The 18,698-nt window shown below is 39.9% G+C and overlaps 1 protein-coding gene and 1 long non-coding RNA gene across 2 annotated transcripts in view; one reads left to right on the top strand and one right to left on the bottom strand.

Annotated features, from left to right (window-relative positions):
• LOC121942649 (vasorin-like) overlaps positions 1-8,133 on the bottom strand; it is a 38,134-nt gene extending 30,001 nt beyond the window's left edge. Inside the window, exon 1 of the mRNA XM_042485913.2 lies at positions 7,900-8,133. The gene's annotated coding sequence lies outside the window, so the exon portion shown is untranslated. The remainder of the gene's footprint in view (positions 1-7,899) is intronic.
• The window catches only part of LOC148190044 (uncharacterized), a 131,578-nt gene that overhangs the window by 99,929 nt on the left and 12,951 nt on the right, over positions 1-18,698 (top strand). The gene's annotated exons all lie outside the window — the stretch shown is intronic.

The following is an 18,698-nucleotide window of genomic DNA, read 5'->3' as shown; positions in this document are numbered from 1 at the left end:
ACCAACACTGCAGGTTACCTTCTGTCTGTCAAACGGCTTCTCTCTTCACCTGTTGTGGCTTCGAGTTATTCAGAACATCAGAGTTTCAGACCTCGGCCCTTTGAAGTGCTTTGTGACGCCCTGCAGCCCGCAGGCCACGGTCTGCTTCCAGCCTCTGTGTGTGTGTGTGTGTGTGTGTGTGTGTGTGTGTGTGTGTGTGTGTGTGTGTGTGTGTGTGTGTGTGTGTGTGTGTGTGTGTGTGTGTGTGTGTGTGTGTGTGTGTGGTGTGTGTGCATAGGGAACTGAGGGCTGTTGAATGGGGATGAAAGAGTGTGTGTGTGTGTGTGTGTGTGTGTGTGTGTGTGTGTGTCAGTACAGCTAGACTATGTGCCTTCAGGAAGAAAAGAGAGAGAGGGGCTCAGAAAAAAAGGGAGCTGAAAGGTGGGCTTCCCCTAATCACACCACCCCAAACACCTCCCCTCGCCCTCAGGTAGTGGTGTGGCTGCTGTCAGTGGATAGAGAGAGCGGGATGTGAGACTTCAGACAGATATTAGGTGTCAAGTTAGAATACAAAAGCTTTCTGTATATACATGCCCTGCTTCAAATGAAATAAAAATGGGTTTAACACTTGGTTTACAAGTTTGTTAAACTCATTTATTTTCAAATAGTTTATTTTCAAAGTTTTCAAAAGTTATATGTGTTGGATTTTGAGATCTTAGACACTAAAAGGCAAATATTGTTCCCAAACTAATAGAATAAAAAATGAAGTCTGGTGAGGTAGATTCAACATGTCAGACTTAAATGAGTATTTCGCTTCTGCAAAGATGGTCTTTTTACAAAACTAGGCTGTTCATGGAGTACAAAAATGCAATAAGTTTTGAAAGGGTGAAAAACACAGCATTCACTTTTGTGCAAGAGGTCGAAAACTTAAAACTACAAGAATGTATTGTGCTGCACTGGACCAATAAACGCTGCCACTGGTGGGTGATATAATGCAAGTTCCACCTTCCACAAACATTATGGCAGCTGGTCAGTAGCAAATTTTCTTGTATTACAGTTAAACAGTGCACTAAAATGTGTTTTGTGAACAGTCAACAGTGACATGTAGTGTTTTTCTGTGGTGTGTCATTACAAAAGTACACCACCAGCTACTGGCCTGGCATGCAAACTACGACATTTTCAGTTGTGTTTGCCGATCCATATACACGATGATCGTTTTCACGATGTTATTCTACAAAGGCAGATGTTTTTATTTTAACTGCAAAAGAACGACTTTTCTGTTTTTAGCAGGGCCATTCTCGTCTAAGCGTGGCCTTAGTTGAAGCATTTGGCACTGACGGTCTATTGCTGTATGGCAAACTTGTATTTTTTTAATATGCAGGTCGTGCAGGTCTTCATTAATCATGCTCAATTGTCTAGCACATTAAATCATTAAAACTATAAAATCTAAAACATGTTTTAGTCTTCTCAGGGAAAATAAAATATTACAATTTTACAGTTTGAAACAAACCATTGTGGCCTCATCTTTCAGCCTGTGTCAAATAGTTGGCTTTTATTCTAAATTAAATGTGATTTTTGCATCAAGACAACAAGTTTCTTCCTGCTCTGTAATCAGCACCTGCTCATACCAGGTGTTAACTCCATTGCCACGTGTTCGGCATCAATCCAACATACCATATCTGGTCCAAATATGCATTCTGCACGCAATGCATACATCTTTTAACATGTCATAAAGGAATATGATCTGCTGACATCAGGTTAGCAAAAGGTCCGTCATTCAGTCTCAGCCTGGTATTCCTGCATTAGATGATCTGATCTGCCGTTGGAGGCATCTTTCTGTCCTGTTGCCTCCTGGTACCACACAGGAATGTTACGAGAAGTCTGTATGGGTCACGCTCTTTACCTTTCTACTGAACCGCCGTGTTTATACAACACACTGTGAGGATGAGGGGGAGGGCACTTAGAGACACGCTTCAGGAGTTAGTAAAGGAGTAGCAACCCCTAAACCCTCCCTGGGGGTTGAGTTCTAGGAAAGTAGAGGTTCCCCTCTGTTGAGCATGTTAAGTCTCAGCCTGTCGCAGGTTTGAGTCTTGAATTCCTCTGGTGTCAAGAAACCTTGTAAAGATGTAATGTGAGTCTTTTTATGTCTCTGAAAACAGAAACCAAGTTTAGCAGTATCTCAACTGCCATCATTTGAATAATAGTGTATTCAAGAAGTTCACGCTGTGCAAAAGAAAGGGGCGTCTGTTCCATATTGAGGCAGAATTCAGTAATAATACATTAGTCACTGATGTGATTTGTTAAGCCTCTCAAACATGAGTATTTTTAGCTTTTCTATGTTTCATATCACTGCAAATTGACTCTTTGTGTTTCGGACTGTTGGTCGGACAAAACAAGCAAATCAAGGATGTCACTTTATAATTAAGATAGTCCACGGTCAGTTGGTTTTGATTTATTGTTCTGAAAACTTTGAGAAAACACATTTGTCAAATGCAAATGTTGCAACCAGTGTTACAAACCGTCGTCAGCATGCATTATCCAAACAGCTTGTTACTGTAAATGGTTTCAGTATGGCTGCAGCTAGTTCATGAGGAGGGAAATTAGCCCTGAGCAGCGTAATGACTGAACTGAGCAGAATGATTTATCAGCAGTCGGAGGGTTGATGCTGGACGTCCGCTCCATCTGCATGGTCCTCGCTTCCTTAAATGTTCCCAAATGAGCTGACAAGCCGCTCGGCCCACCCCACCTACACATCTGCACTACAGCAAGAGGGAGAGATTGAGATTTTTTTCTACTAGTGTTTTATGTGCAGTTTGATTTTATGCTTAAAAAGCTAAAACCATGGAAACACCAGAAATAGCAACCCAATGCTTTCAAGCCTAAGATGAAAAATTACATTAATGGGGAGATAAAATGCAAAGTGATGGGGAAATCTATTTTTTTTTCAAGTTATGCATTTGGAGCATTTTCAATTCGAGCATTAAAAAAGCCCTGAGTGAAATATTGCAAAAACCTGTTTGCGCTTGAGGGAGGTGCAAAAGTTGGTGATAAAAGTTAAATGTGACTAAGTCCACTGCAAACAGTTTCAGAGAATTATGATATACTGTCATTGCATTTAGGCCACTGTATGATCTTTTCTTTGTCTTTTAACAGACTTTTGTGTTCACACAGGGCTGTTACCAGAATCCTTACACAGAGCACATAGCTGTAATATTAGTTCTTCAAAACTCTTTATTTCAATTGTCCAGCTGCGGTTCAGAAGGTAGAGCAGTTTGTCCACTAAGCTGAAGTGTCAGTTCAGTCCCTGGCTCCTCTAATCTGCATAACAAAGTATCCTTGGGCCAGATATTGAACCCCAGAAATGCTTTTGATTGTAAACTGTAACAGAGCTGGTGGTACCTTGGATAGTCGCCTCAGCCAACAGTGTGAATGGGTGAATGTGGCAACAGTGTCAATCACTCTGAGTGGTCAGAAGATTAGAAAGACACTATACAGGTGCAGCTCCATGTACCATTTTCTCCATTATTGTACATCTGCTGTTTTCCTTTGACTGGCTCTTCTTTATTTATATTATCTTGCTTTGCTTGTTAGCATCTAACTGGAGAATTAGGGCCACCTTTTTTCTGTCTCATTCACTCAATATTCGCATTGTGGTAGTGGCCACTACATTTAGATTAAAACTCAACTAATATGTTTTTGCCAGTGGATAAATGACAGAAATCTCAGTAAAATTTGGGGGTCCACTGGCGCAATTCACTGTCTTTTACAGTGTTGTTATGGTTTCTACCACTTGGGGGAGGCTGTGGCTCAGAGGTAAAGCGGGTCATCCTCTAATCGTAAGGTTGGTGGTTTGATCCCCGGCTCTTCCAGTCAACATGTCGAAATATACTTGGACACGATACTGAACCCCAAATTGCTCCTGATGTGAGTGCGTATGAAAGGTTACTGAGTAGCAGGTGGCACCTTGTACGGTAGCCTCTGCTGTCTGTGTGTGAATGTGTCGGTGAATGGGTGACTGCGACATGTAGTGTAAAAGCGCTTTGGGTGGTCGGAAGACTAGAAAAGCTCTATAAAAGTGCAGCAAATTTGCCATTTACAATTCACTGGGTAGCACCAAAATAAGACTTTTTAAAAAAAAAAAAAAAAAATCCAGACACACAGACACATTATTCGCCCTGCTTCTGCGTGTTATTTTGGTCTTATTTGTGACAATGTAGATAATACTGTTAATGCTGTATATCATATATAGTTAGAGTGAATTTAAAGAAGACTTAGCAGTGCTCCCTTTGGCTATGTAATGTTACTGCACCCTCTTCATAGATCACAAAGCAGCAGTTTTGTTTTGTTTTGGGCGACTTGCTAAAAATTATCTCAAACTCTTGGAAGGAAACACGCTTCGGAGGTGGAGATAAAAGGAAAGGTTTATGAAAGAGAAAAAAGCATCTGGTATCCTTACGTTCACATTGGCAGATTTGGCAGCACACATTTAAAGTCCAGTGCCAATGCACAAAGGATTCAGCCCTTTAGCTAAGCAGAAGGTGTGAGGTAGCTGTGTGGAGGATGGAGAGATGGATTGGTGTATAGTGTATCTGACTTTCATCCTTTTTTAACCCAAAGTGAAATCTTTCCCTAACTCCGACCAAGCCATAGTTGCCATGCACAGATACTGTAGAAGACAATAATTAAAAAATGTTGGCACTGGACATAAAAATCACCATTATTAAATTTAATCCAGCATTTTGCAGAGTCGTCCAATATCAATGATTTGAGTAAGTGTGGCACTCTGCTCCACATAAAAGACAAACCCCGAGAAAATTTAACGCAAACAGCAGAAAACCAAGATGGAAAACAGATCGAGAAACAAGAGAGCAGAAGGGTGAGGCTGGAAACGAGCCTCTCTGCAGTGGTAAAAATGTCACATCTGAACATGTCAAACACAGTCGATGCCGGGAACAGCAGAAAATAGCAAAAACGGCCAAGACCACAATAGCAGGGAGATTTCTTTTTTGTCCCTGAAAGCCAAGAAAAACTTAAGAAAATGTAAAACAACGACATGGAAGCGGGAAGCAGGACTTCAGTTACAAGAGTCAGAGAATAACAACAGCCAGTCGTGTCACTGATTTTATTTCCCTATTAAAAAAAATCTACCCAGCCAGTGGTACAGTGACCGAAATCTGACCTGAGGGGAGGGGGTGTGTGTGTGTTTGTGTGTGTGTAACATCAGAGCACCACAGGGTACACTTAAACCCCACTAACAGGAGGGGCTTTAAGCTGGTGTGGCTGATAACAACTGAAATCTCATCTCTACACACACACACACACACACACACACACACACACACACACACACACACACACACACACACACACTCACTCACTGACGAATCTGCAGTTCCATCCTCTTCACCTTGTACCTCTTAACTTCCTTCATGGGGTTATTAACTCCCTGATTGGGGAGCTTTCCTTTGGGTTCGCCCCTATTTAGTTGTCATGGTGGCATGACCCGAACACTTATTAGCTGACCCTTGGGATTAGTCCAAGCTGGAAACGGAGCAGGGTTAAGCCTTCACCTCGAGGTGCTCGCTGCAGCATCTCACAAAAACCTTAATTAAATTGCTGAGACACCAAGTCAGGAATGTTTGCTTTGCTCTCCCTCTCTCCTGACGTGCTTCGGTCCATCCTGCTGTCTGCACCTTTCTTTGCTTTTCCCATACTCATACTCAGCACTGACTGCTCATCAATCAGTACTGATTTGGAGAGCCCTAACTAACTTGGCAAAGGCAGAAAGTTGCAATGTAAGAAAAAGACAGCAGCCTATAGTCTGCATTTGATAGATTCTTCATTAATAACAAACTCTCCCTCACATATGGCTCATACGTAACCAATGCACACACCAGCGTGCAGGTTTATATGCAGCCTGGACATGAACAAAGATCACATCTGCATGTAATGTGATTGGGAAGATGATTCTATTTTCTTATTATATTGTAAATGCACAATTCACCACTGTTCTTAACAAAAAGATTGCGTTACTTAACAAGGACTGCGCATGCAAGTATCACAGTTAGAGCTGCATCTTAGCCCTGTCAAAACAAATTTTGTAATCAATAATTAATCTGTCACTCATTTTTTTAGATTAATTAATAACATTTTCTCTGTCTTATATGAGATTTGCAAGAAATATCCATCTTAAAGGTCCCATATTGTAAAAATTAATATTTCCATCATATAAAGCAGGTATAGGTGCTATGTAAATACAGTGAAAATATCAAAATGCTCAATCCACAGCAAAAGCACAGTCCATACTGAAAAAACTGTACCTTTAAACGACTTGTCATTATTTCTGTGACTTTGTCATGTCACAACTATAAGCTACTATAAGCTACTATACAAAAAGTAGTTAACAACTTACACATGAACACTTTAAATGGGTTCTTTTCCTGTTGGAATCTTGCACACTGTGAAAAACAGCACATTTAAGACAGAGGCTGTGCACAGGTATATTCAGGCAGACAGTATGAGGAAAAATGTGTTTCTTTAAAAGCATGTTAACATATTCTGCTAGAAACCCCAAATACAAGTATTAACTTGAAAATGAGCATCATATGGGACCTTTAACTTCCCAGAGTTTGAGACGAAGGCTTTAATTTCCTAGTTTTGTCTGACCAACAGTCCATTTTTTTCTCATAAAATGTTAGAAAACAGTTATAAATGTACATTTTGTACTAAAATATTCAACTTACAAACATAAAACAGAGAAAAGCAAAAAATCATTAGATTTAATAAGATGGTACTAGGGCTGGACAATTATATCAATATTATATCGATATCGTCTTAGATTTTGGATATCATAAGTGATGCCCTTTTTTGCTTTTAAAGAGCGCATTACATTAAAATTGTGTAACTTACCAGACTGTTCTATTATTTGCCTTTGCCTACTTTGTCATTATATCCACATTACTGATGATTATTCATCAAAAATCTCATTGTGTGATAGCACCAACAGCCAATCCTACAATATTGTTGCAATGGCGTTATTGAGGTATTTCGGTCAAAAATATTGTGATATTTCTCCTTAAAAAAAACATCCTTTAGCAAAATAGATGACAATTAACTGTTTGAGCTCTATTATAAAAAGTTCTTGTTCACCCACAAGAAATAATACCTAGTGTATAAATAAAAACACCTCAGCACATGCTGCATAGGTGCAAACCTGAAAGCACGCAGAATTGTACTTGCAGAGGAAACACTGCATGCAAACAACTTAAAGTAACTGCTTTAAACCCTCAAACAGCCTTTATGTCCCAATGGGAATGCCTTGATTTATCTCCGGGGATCAGCAGCCAATCACACAGATTAAAGTCTCCCATCTGAGGTGAAAACAAACAGCCAGAAGTGAGAGGAACCATGCAGCGGCAGATAACGACCTCTAATCCGCTACATTCGACACAAACACGGTCTGAAAAGCCCGACAACGATCACAGCTAATCCTGTTTCCACATTTCTCTGCGGGAAACACTCCTCTCAGTGTCTCTCCTGTCCCTGCCTCCCTCTGAGCGCGTCTGGCCGGCAGATCGTGACCCGAGATAGTGACCCGTGCGCCGGGGTGAGGAATGCGAGGATACGCTGACTAAAGTCACCGGGAAGCTTTCAGGCAGAGTGAAGAAGATGAGGCTAGATCGATTATCAGAGCCTCTCACGGTGTCAAAGTTTACAGGATAACTGATTTACTCTGTGCTTTTAATCGATAACACAGCATCTTAAAATACTTTATTCACAAGAAGGGTTTCTCTTATATAAAACTTTGGAAAAAAGCATCAATCTCAAATGAGGTGTTATTATTTTATGCAGTCATAAGGCACAACAAACGCACACACCGCGAGTTTAAAAATCACAGAGAGAAGCGCAGAGTAAGTTTACCTTGGTAAAAGTAATCCAAAATCCGCGAGAATGCGCTCGAGCAACTTCTACCCAAACTTTTTTATCCACTTTGCCGGCTCCGTGCAAAACCCCAAAAGGTGTTCAAAAAACTCTTCTGGTAACGCGGCAGTCCACACAAAAACCAAAAGGTGTATCAGTGCGGCGCGCTCGCTTCACTCCGTCTGTCAGAGTTTGGAGACCAAGGTCCGCCAGCGTTCAGGGGCGCACAGACTTTTCAACAATAGCGCTCATTGAAGTGAAGGAGGCGAGCACTTAAACAAGCTAGGGAAGTGGGAGGTACCTTGTGAAAGCCGGAGCGCGCGGTCCTGCGCGTCCCCGAAGCTGGCTGCACCTGCAAAAACTATCCACAGTAAGAGAGATGGTTTATTGTGAAAGTTGCGTGTCTGCAGATTAAACAGACTTAAACACAAATGCAATTTATTGCATCATGCCACTTTATTTAATTAAGACTAGCTATTCGTTTCGCAATATTTCCAACTCCTGTATTTAGTTATATATTTTATTTGTCTGTTAATAACTTTTGGCAGTCTGTATTATAGTTTTGTATGACCCAAAAGCTTTGATTGACTTGATTCATGGGCTCAGTGATGTGGTCAGGGTCACTTGAGGAGCAGTGGTGTTGTGGTAGTTGATGAGGTGGGTGTGCACTATTTTAAAAAAAAAATCTGTTATTGCAGAGAAAAACAACAACAAAAAATAAAAACTGGCAACTGTGATAAAATACTCAACACTCCTCTCCTCAACTTGCAGTTGCCTTTTCATCATTTTCTTCCAGCAACAAGTCACCTCTCGTGAATTTTCAGAACAAGAATTCTTCATAAAACTTGGACATAAAATAGAACGGAACAAGCATAATGTGAGGAGAAACATTTCACATCTTTGTAGGGCCGTTTCTGTCATGCTGTAAGATACTCACAATAACAATATGAGCCTGTTGGTGGCAAAAGAATAACTTTTAATAAATGTTGATTGACGGGGAGCACCTGCCCTGAGTGGTTACATTGTAGCCTATTTCACTGCTGCAGGCTGCAGCACTCTTCCTCAATACTGTACCGACCTCAAAATTGCTGTTTCCATGACTCACTCAGACACAAAAACATGGAAAAACAAGTTCAGGTTGAAAAACATCGGAGCTTCCCTTTAGAGCGCACAAGCTAATCTTCTTAAATCTGCATTATCTGATTTTCTTCAGCCACATCGGGTGCAGCAAAATAAACTTCAATCAGAACATTATCATTCTATCACCTTATAAACATTCCTATATACACATCCATCAGACACAGAAGTGAGTCATTTTGTTTCTGGCTCCCTTGCGAATAGAATTTTTACAATTTCCTATTTCTCATTTGGTATCCACTAACTCCTGAGGGAAATATGTGACTCTTTAGCTGCTAAATGCTTCATCATGTTCTCCAGTCACTAAGTTTGTGTGTCTGTTGTTAAATGCTGCGCAGGTAGGTTTATCAGAGCTTTTTATACAGAAAACAACTGCCTGCTGTGTCTGAAAACAATGCTGATGAGAGGGTTGAACCAAAACAGTTGCAGGCCAATAAAAAGAAAAAAAAAACTATGTGGTGAAAGAAATTTAAAAAACTGCATAGAGCTGAGGAAAAAGTTGAGAAGTAATTCTCTGTGGGTTTGCTGCCACAAGGAGCAAAATCTGTCACAATAAGTGTAGTCATCTGCTCTATTGTGAATATAAGAACGCAGACTGGAGCAGCTTTCCACTGGGTTTGTTTTGGTGAGAATGCTGCGATTCAAACTCAAGTATTCCCAGAAAAAATAACGTCTGAAAATGCAATTTTCTGCTTCCTTCCAAGCTCAATGTGAGGAGATCTGTAGAAGTGACAATCCCCCAATGAACCACAGGAAATGACCTTATAATACAAGGGTTTATGGGTATTAGGAGATGGATGGTGGGGCCTAAAAGCCAGCAGTTTCTTTACACTTCAAAACTTGAGTGCACAAAATTGAAGCCTAACTCTTCATTATTTAAAATGAAAAATGAAGAAAGCCAAGTACAAGAAATATCAGAGACATGTCAAGTTTAGAAAAATGACTCTTTGTTTCCAGAACTGAAGCTATGGCCACAATTTCAAAATGGTTGACGAACAAATTCCCAAATTAATTTAATCTAAAGATCCAACAATGCAAACTTTTTTCATTAATCAAATGCAAGAAAATTAAATTGTTCCTACAGCAGTTTTCCATTACAGATTTGTGCAAAACTTGAGCGAAATTTTCATGATGTCGATAAAACACAGTTTACAGATGACTGCATTTCTGTTGACTGATGTTCTGCGACTTGTGATAACATTCCAAGAAATATGGCGATGGATGTTCAAAACATTAGCAGGTTTATTTCTATTGCAGCCACACGAGCTGTCATTATTTCCAATTTAAGGTGACATAGGTGTGTTATGCAAGTGATAATGACAAGGCAAGCCCCTTATCCATGGGAGTGGTTACGTACGAGGGATTTCTGGGAGGTGATAGTCCATGTTATCACAGAGCAATTGTGGATTCAATATTTCTGGATGATCCGTTCAACTTTTGAAGAATTATGCAATGCAGTAACACCTCTTGTAGCATCTGCTGCATCATGCCAGAGTGAGCCAGTTTCTACCGACAAGCGCATAGCCATAGCATCATGTGACCTATGAAAGTGAAAATAGTGTTGCCATTGCAGTTTTGCAAAATATGGCCATTTTGAATCGCCTGAAATACCACCTCATGTGAGCGTAAAAACTTTTTTTGAGATAAATGGGAGACTTTTGAAAGCGACGTGTTTCCATTAGGCATATTTTATATTTGGAATTTCAATTTGCGCAGAATAGAAACCCGCCTATGCTTTTAGCAACTGTTAGCAATTAAGACAGCGAACAATAATTATTTCGTTTTATGTTGCATGTGTGCACTGTAAATGCTACACGCAATCAACAACATTCACAGTCAACCTTCCCAGCTTTGCTCTTTTGAAAAATCTTCATGCCAACTGTGTCACGAAAGTCCACCCACCCATCACATTTCTATTTATTTACAGTTCAGTCGCCAAGTTTGCATTTCCATTTTAAGCCTGTGTATTTATACACAGTCTTGGGAAAGTTACCGTAGGTGCACCGCTAACCAAATACTTCCGCCCATCACCTAAGCTGTAAATGAGCTGCAGACGGAGACACTAAATCCCACTGCTGCATGTTCAGGACCACACTGCAACCTGAAACTCTGATAGTTTTCGCCAGCTCTCAGCCCGCTAAAATGGATTTAACAGCATCACTGTGGATAGACAGTGAAGACTGGTCCACGTGTGTCACTCGGACACAGACACAGTTAGTTAGATATATATTAATAATCTACTATAGAAGAATTTCAAGACACAAGCATGACTATTTTTCCATCTAATTATGTGCAATGACGTCACTAAACACAGATGCCTTCACACACACATTAACACTGAGAGACATCTGAGAGTCTAAAATGAGACGGTCAGTCAGACAAGTCAGAGCGTGCATGAGCACTGTGCACATGAAGTCCTGCCTCCATTTACGTGACTCAAACACAATAAAAACACAATGCAATGGGCTCAGTTAGCCAAAGGTGGTGTGTCCAGTTTTGGCAGAAAAAAGTTTTTAAATACTTTTTCTATTAGAAGAATCCAGAAGTGTCAAGAACAAAACCAATTATTTTTTGTTTACATTTTTTTCTGGATTGAACCTTGGGGAATCAAATCAAGTCTACCACATCAGTACATTTGGGATTTTGAGAATTTGATTTATCTTTGTAATTTTAACAGGAAGTTCCTCTGAATTGAATATGTGGCTAATTGTTTATTTAAAGAAAAAAGATAGAAAGAACAGACAGCAGCAATCTGATTGTTACAACATAAATGTCATACTTTTATTTAAAATCCCTTAAAGTTGACCTTTGCTTATGGTACAAAGTGCTTAAAAAGTATCATATCTTCACTATAACCATAAGTATATAAACATGTTTTTGAATAGAAATTGAACAGTACGATCTACTTGAAGTTAGGGTTTATTGCAGGAATGTTCCATTAGATTGTATTTGTGTTCTATAGGTGTACTGAATAAACTAGAAATGAGTGTGTTTCTCATGACCCATGGGACCGTAACAATAATATCATAAGGGTCTGGTTATGGGTCGCCAAAGTTTAATTAATGCAAAGGGTTATCAGAGGTCCCTGCTGTAGATACCTTTGAGAAGGTCCTTCATATTACCAAGATGGGATAAACTCGTGCAGTTGGCACACTTACATTGATTCATTTATTGTGATACTGAGCAGTGATCACACTGGGCACCAGGTCTGACTGGAGATGTCTTGATGTATGTAGGTTGCTGGAAAGGAAAAGATAACTGCTGGAGATTTTTTGGGAACACTAGACGTAGTTACAAAATTAGGGATTGTAACTTTAGGAAAATCAAACACATTAATATTTAATTATTTATCCTCCATTTTTCAGCTACTGTATGCGGTTACTATCAGTGGCCTCAACTCTCAGAACAAGGCCAGCTGGTCTGTGGCATCAGTCACATTAAAAGCTGCTTTGTGTTAAGTGTGTTTGTGTGCCTGCATGTGTGTGTTTGTGTGGATGTACTTGCAAGGCCGAGAAAGAGGAACAGATTTTTACAGGAGGGCGAGAAAACAAACACAACAACCCTGATCCAACACACTCATGTTTAATCTAGCTTTACGACAAAACACTAAAATAGGGTTTTCTCATGGGAAGAAAAAATACATCAAGCTAATGGGTTGACCACTGATTTGAGATCAATCAAAAGGGGAGAGTTAAGTTTCATTGTGTGGATTTAATCAGTATTTTCTGGGTGCCAAACCCCATGCAAAAATTGTGATAAATTTAAAGAAAACAAAAGGGTTGCTCTGTGATTTTATTTTTCTCTAGCAGCAGTTTTTTTTATGTGTGGATGTAAAGATGTCAGTGTCTTTCCATCACTGTGATTCAGGCTGAGATATCTCATCAACATTTGGGTCGTGACTCTTAGCTTCTGTTACCAATGTACAAGCCACCTTACAGCACCTGTGTGACATGCAGCAGACTCCAGTGTAAACCTGTCTGCAGCAAAAAATGAAAGTTGAAGAAATTCCAAGTAGGGCGTGAGCAAGGGGTGATGAAATGGGTAAACAAAATCCACAGGACTTTCACCTGGGAGAACGGTGTTTGTGTCCCGTGTGAAATCGAACATCAACTTGAATTTTTGTCAACCACGTAGTATAGTTACTGGCCTACATTACAACATAGGGGCTGTTTACATGGCAACAGTTCTTGCATGAAAAATTAGACTTTTATTGCAGTTTGGCCTTTTTGTTCATAAGACAACTGTGTTTGTTCATAAGACAACAGACTTTTCTGGTTTTAGAAGGGCCGTTCTTGTCTAATTGTAGCCATTGTCAACAAGTGATATACTTGTCAAGTGACATACTTGTTCAGTTACTCTAACAAATATTTATTTATTTATTTTAAACCAAACATTGGTCATTTTTCAAAACCTTACCAAGTCGAGTTGGTGGCAAAACACACTTTTCTTGCGAAGACAGAAGTTTACTTTGAGAGACACTTAAGCATGTAACAAGCAGAAACTGACAGAGAACCTGAAACGTCAAAAAATGATTGTTGAGAGGTAGAGCATTGTAGTCTGAAGCGCAGGGCCACTGACCAAGCTGCTGTATTTGACAAGCTGGGAGTGAGAACTTGTTAGTATTTTATGTGGCATTAAATTTCTACACCCAGGGCAGGAGCTCCCATAGAGGACACAGAAGTCAGGTTGTAGGGTAATTGATCTAGGACTTTGGGGGGTTTAATAGTTTGAAGAAGGTTTAAAATTGTGTGTAGTATTATGGGGTTTTTTTTCAGGTTGGTTCTATTGTTTCTTAAACTAAATATCTTAAAATGTCCCCTATTTTAGGTAAAATATAAGAAAAGTAAAAGGATATAGTGTTCCAAAATGGAATGAACTATAATATAAGGAAATTATATTTAAACAAATGTAACTGGAAAGTTCAAAAGAGCACTTTACTCATCACAGGGAGTGCTACTCAGCCTGTGAAATCACCTGTGTAATGTCTTCTTAGATTCTTGACCAAAAATAAAATAATAGGAGAAAGACTGGAAAACATGACAAAGTCTCCTTCATCCCCTTTTGTATCCATAAAGGGTCCAGCAGTCTGATACTGAATGTCAATCGACATTACAAGACACACGACAAGGTTTCCATACCAAAACGCTAATAGTATAGTATAAAGTGGTGTTGAAAACACTGAGCATGACTCATGCGACGTCAGCACCAGAGGAGGGCTGTAGTCCACTACGAAGCAGGAGTGTTTCAGTCCGAGTGTTTATGTGATTCACACAGCCGGCTGGGGAAGGCTTGACCCTTCACAGACCTCCCCGACACAACGGAAATGACTTCTGTCTCTGTCAGACCTTCACTTTTCTCTGCCAGAATCTCCCAAACTCCTCCATTTGTTGCTTTAAGGGAATATATATAAGACTTGAAAATGAAGAGGGAGAAAGCAGTGGGAGTGTTAATCTTTGCGTATGCTTGTGTACTTTAGGGTGCATGCTTGCATGTGTTTATGTGTTTGCATGCGAGCCTGTCTGCATGCACTCAAGTGTTGCACGTAGCTGCCTATACGGTGTGTTTTACAGACATTGGCAGGGTTCCTTTAATGAGGGCTGTTACGCAGACTGTGTTTCAGGGAGAAATTGTAGCGGCAGAGAGGAAAACATGAAATAACACAAAGGAATTCAGGCCTGGAGTTACTCTCCCCAGGGGAGGCAGTCAGACTCACAGTTTGGTCCTGAGCCAGGAACACTACAGAACCAAGAGAACGTCTATGTCTTTTTCATAATTCTTGTTTCTCAGTTTCTTAACTGCTCTTTGTGTTTGCTTCTTTCTGCAGTTACTGAAACTCTGGACTATGTATTTTATTTTCTTTCTTCATACATATCTCTGCATCTGTCCCGTGTGTGTGTGTGTATGTGTATGTGTGTGTGTGTGTGTGTGTGTGTGTGTGTGAGACAGGGTACAGGTGGCAACGTCATCATCAGTGAAGAAAATTTCTATTAATATACCAGAGTCTGAGAGAGGCACACACATGCACACAAAGGCATGCACACACACACACACACACACACACACACACACACACACACACACACACATCAGAGCCATAGAGGGGACAGACAGGGTGGTAATGTGTGTGTTTGTGTGTGTGTGTGTGTGTGTGTGCAGCTTGGGAGTGGCAGTTCTCCATTAATTTTGCCTGTGTGGTATTTCAGGTCATTATACAGCAGTCACTTTTGCGTAGTTTACTTCCACATGGCTATTTTATCTCCTCACAAAACATATTTGATTCCCTCCTGACTATTTTTGGGAGTGAAAACTGAAATGGACTGCATTAATATAGAGCTTTTATCCAAAGTGCTTTACACTCTGCCTGCAGTCTGCCTTCATTTTCAGCAGTAAAACCCCGAGGCTTCTTACTCATGTTTACATGAAGACATATGAATCACAAAACATTAAAATGTCTCCATCTCTGAATGCATAGTGCTTTGTATTGCTACAGCTCATCGAAAAAAAATGAAGCAAAGACTTCTTACTTGCCATCCAAGAGCTCTGTATCCCTCCCTTTATCTCTGAGTGAGAGGGAGGAGTGCTTTGAGAGAATAAAGGGCAAGGACATGCAGAGAGGAAAAGAGGCAGAGCGAGTGAAGAAAGGAGGGAGAAGCAAGGTGATAGAAGCAAGGAAAACGAGAGTGGGATCAGTGTTGAGGCTGGAGGAAGTAGAGGTAGAGCAACATACAAAGAAAAGACCAAAAGAAAGTGAAAGGCAAACAGGTAAAGAGGACAGAATTTAATGATGGACACTGTTTGGAAATGAGGAAAAAATAAAAGCAACAGGGGGGTGACAGAGGGAGGTGGGAGGGAGACGACAGCCATGGGAATGCATGTTTGGTCCACGCTCCAGACTCTGCAGTTGTTGGCCTCGTCAGTGTTGCTATTTTGTTTTCACATGGCCTTCAACCTCGCCATGTGGACCGCAAACAGATGTTAATGACGTTTCTCACCAGAGTTTTTACTCAGACTCATCAGCACTGCTAATGAGCTGCGGTGAGACGTTTGGTGAGGATGGACGCCATTGCAGGAGTAACAAAAAACTGTAACAAAACTGAAGCAGCAGACACACTGAAGATGCAAAAAATAGGCAGAAATAATATAGTGGACAGTAGAGGGAGTGTTGTTTAACTTACAGTCAACTTATTAATTTAATAACTGACCGGCAAATGTATTAACAATTGTGATGCTCCAAACCACAAATTTTAATGAGTGATAATAATACTTGTGATCTTTGTCAGGTCAAATACTTCTAAAGTTACCATACCCATATATAAGTAACAGCTGTGGTAACAGGTGAGGTTAGATTCCATCAAACACTACAGTATAATTGTAGATGGCTGACAAATGTAGCAGGTTTTCTTCTGGAAAATGCTCACATGACTTGAGCCAAAAACTAAATCCATATTCTACAGGATCTTTTCCATAGGAGCCGTATTTTTTTTTAACTTCCCAATGAATGTAAAAAATAGGTGTCACTTTAGCTTCAGCTAAAGAGCCTATAGACTTATCCAGTCCATTTGTTGCTGAGACCAGTACAGGATCTACAATGTTGAATGCTGATTTATTTTTTTCTATCATTGTTGACTATTTTCAAAGAAAACGACAAATTTCCATTATTTGGTGGTTTATGCCTTTAATGTGAGTCAGGCACAGGACTAAATGCTGTATATACAACAGACATCGACTTGTGACTTGCTTGTGTGTGTTTTTGTTTGCGTCTGTGTGCGTGTGTCGAGGGAGCACACCACAGCAGCGTGAGGCCTCCGGCAGCCGGGGCCGCTGGTGGTTCTCACAGCCCACAGAGTGACTCTCTGACAGGGATCGTGAGAACCTGAGTGGCAGGGGTCCTTGTGGTTAAGACGAGGAATTCTGATGAAATGTTAACCCTTTGAAACCTGGAGCGACATCACTTTTCTTGTGCTCTCAGACATGTTTCACAAATATTTTAGGGTGAGTAAATTCTTTTTAAAAAATCAAACAAAATTGGGAAAAAGGCATTGAGCAACTTGATGAAGAGATGTTCTACAAATTGCAAGAAATTTGTTGATTATGAAATTTTTTTTTTTTAACTCTAGGGAAAGCTACGTAGTGGGAAAAAAAGAAGAAAGGCTAGAGAAAGACTCGATTTAAAATGATCATTACGTATTTAATATTATGATATGGAATTATTATAATTTTTAAGCACTTTTTCAAGGTCTTTTACTTGTTTTGGTTTGTTTATAAATTATGTATTATTTTATTTTATTTTATTTTATTTATCTATTTATTTATTTTTTACTAATTTTCAGGTAATTTGTCCTTGTACTTTTTCCTTATTTCTTGCAAATCTTTGGATCATTTCTTCTTTCATTGCTCATTTTCTTCTTCCTGTGTTTTTGAAAGAAATCAAGTCAATTTGCTCAGGTTTCAAAGGGTTAAAAAGAAAAAACAGCAGTGTTCATAGATGTTAAAAGCCTAACGCAGTGAGTGGAAGGCATTTGATGAGACCATTTTAGGATCAAGGCAAAAAAATTCCATATTGCAGCAAACCTGTTGCAGATTTTTTTTAAAAGCTTCCTCTTAGACCATTTGCTAGTGGAGCGTCATACGTTTCCCCCTGTGGTATAAATAAGTTGATATAATCAATCTTTAAAAAGTTTTCATCTGTCAAGGCTTGAAAGTAAAAGTAAATACTGACCCAGAACTGGAGCCGGCAGGACGTCCGTATTTTTCTCTTTTCCCACACCTGTCTTCTTTCTCTCATCTCTCCGCTCTCTTTCTCTCCGTTCATCAAACGACACTGTCTCCTCTGCCTCTCTCTCGCTCCGTCCTTCATCTCAAAATGCAGCTTCCCTCGTGTCACTGTGAGGCTGTGTGATTATTTATGGGCTGGTGAACGGAGAGAGATAGTATGAGACCCAGAGCTTGGCCTCTACCCTTCCACTGTCTGCTACCTCTAAATCACCACCACGTCTGGCTTGCTTTTCACATTAACGGTTTGTTTGTGTGTGTGTGCGTGCGTGCGCATGTGTGCGTGCGTGTGCATGTGTGTGTGCGTGTGCATGTGTGTGTGCGTGCTTGTGTGTGTGTGTGTGCGTTTGTGTGTGACAGAGACAGAGACAGGACAGAATTGTGGACATTTGTTAGTTGAGTCTGATGTTATAATTTAAGAAGTCTTCTACTAGTGTTTGCTTCCAAAGTAACATAATCGGAAAACAGATTATAACCCAGTTTATAAACTAACCTTGTGAATAATAACAGCAACTGGTTTCATAATGCAACAATGATTCATTTCTAAGTTAACAAAGACTTTCTCTTTGTTACTGTCTCTTTTCTTGAAGTTGGTTTGGCACACCAATTTCAACATTGTGACATTTAGATAATCTTTGTTTGCAATTGTCTTTCTTGGAGTATTTTTGCATTGAAATGTTGTAGTTAGACCACTTTCTTTTCTTTTGTGTTCTATAGTTAACCGTTGGTGTACTCGCCATGGTTCTGTAAATTATGCACATCAGCAAAATGAGATGTTCTGGTGTAGAAACCTGCATTGTTTTGGGCATTGGTGTAGCTGAGGACCAATGCTGTCTTTAGGGCATGTAAAGGAAGAGATGTTTTGTGTGTGTGTGTGTGTGTGTGTGTGT

Source organism: Plectropomus leopardus, chromosome 3, assembly GCF_026936395.1.
Source record: "Plectropomus leopardus strain MGB_pleo_1.0 chromosome 3, ASM2693639v1, whole genome shotgun sequence".
Classification (NCBI taxonomy): domain Eukaryota; kingdom Metazoa; phylum Chordata; class Actinopteri; order Perciformes; family Serranidae; genus Plectropomus; species Plectropomus leopardus.
Note: the sequence above shows the minus strand (reverse complement) of the source record. Positions and strands in the feature narration are given on the sequence as shown.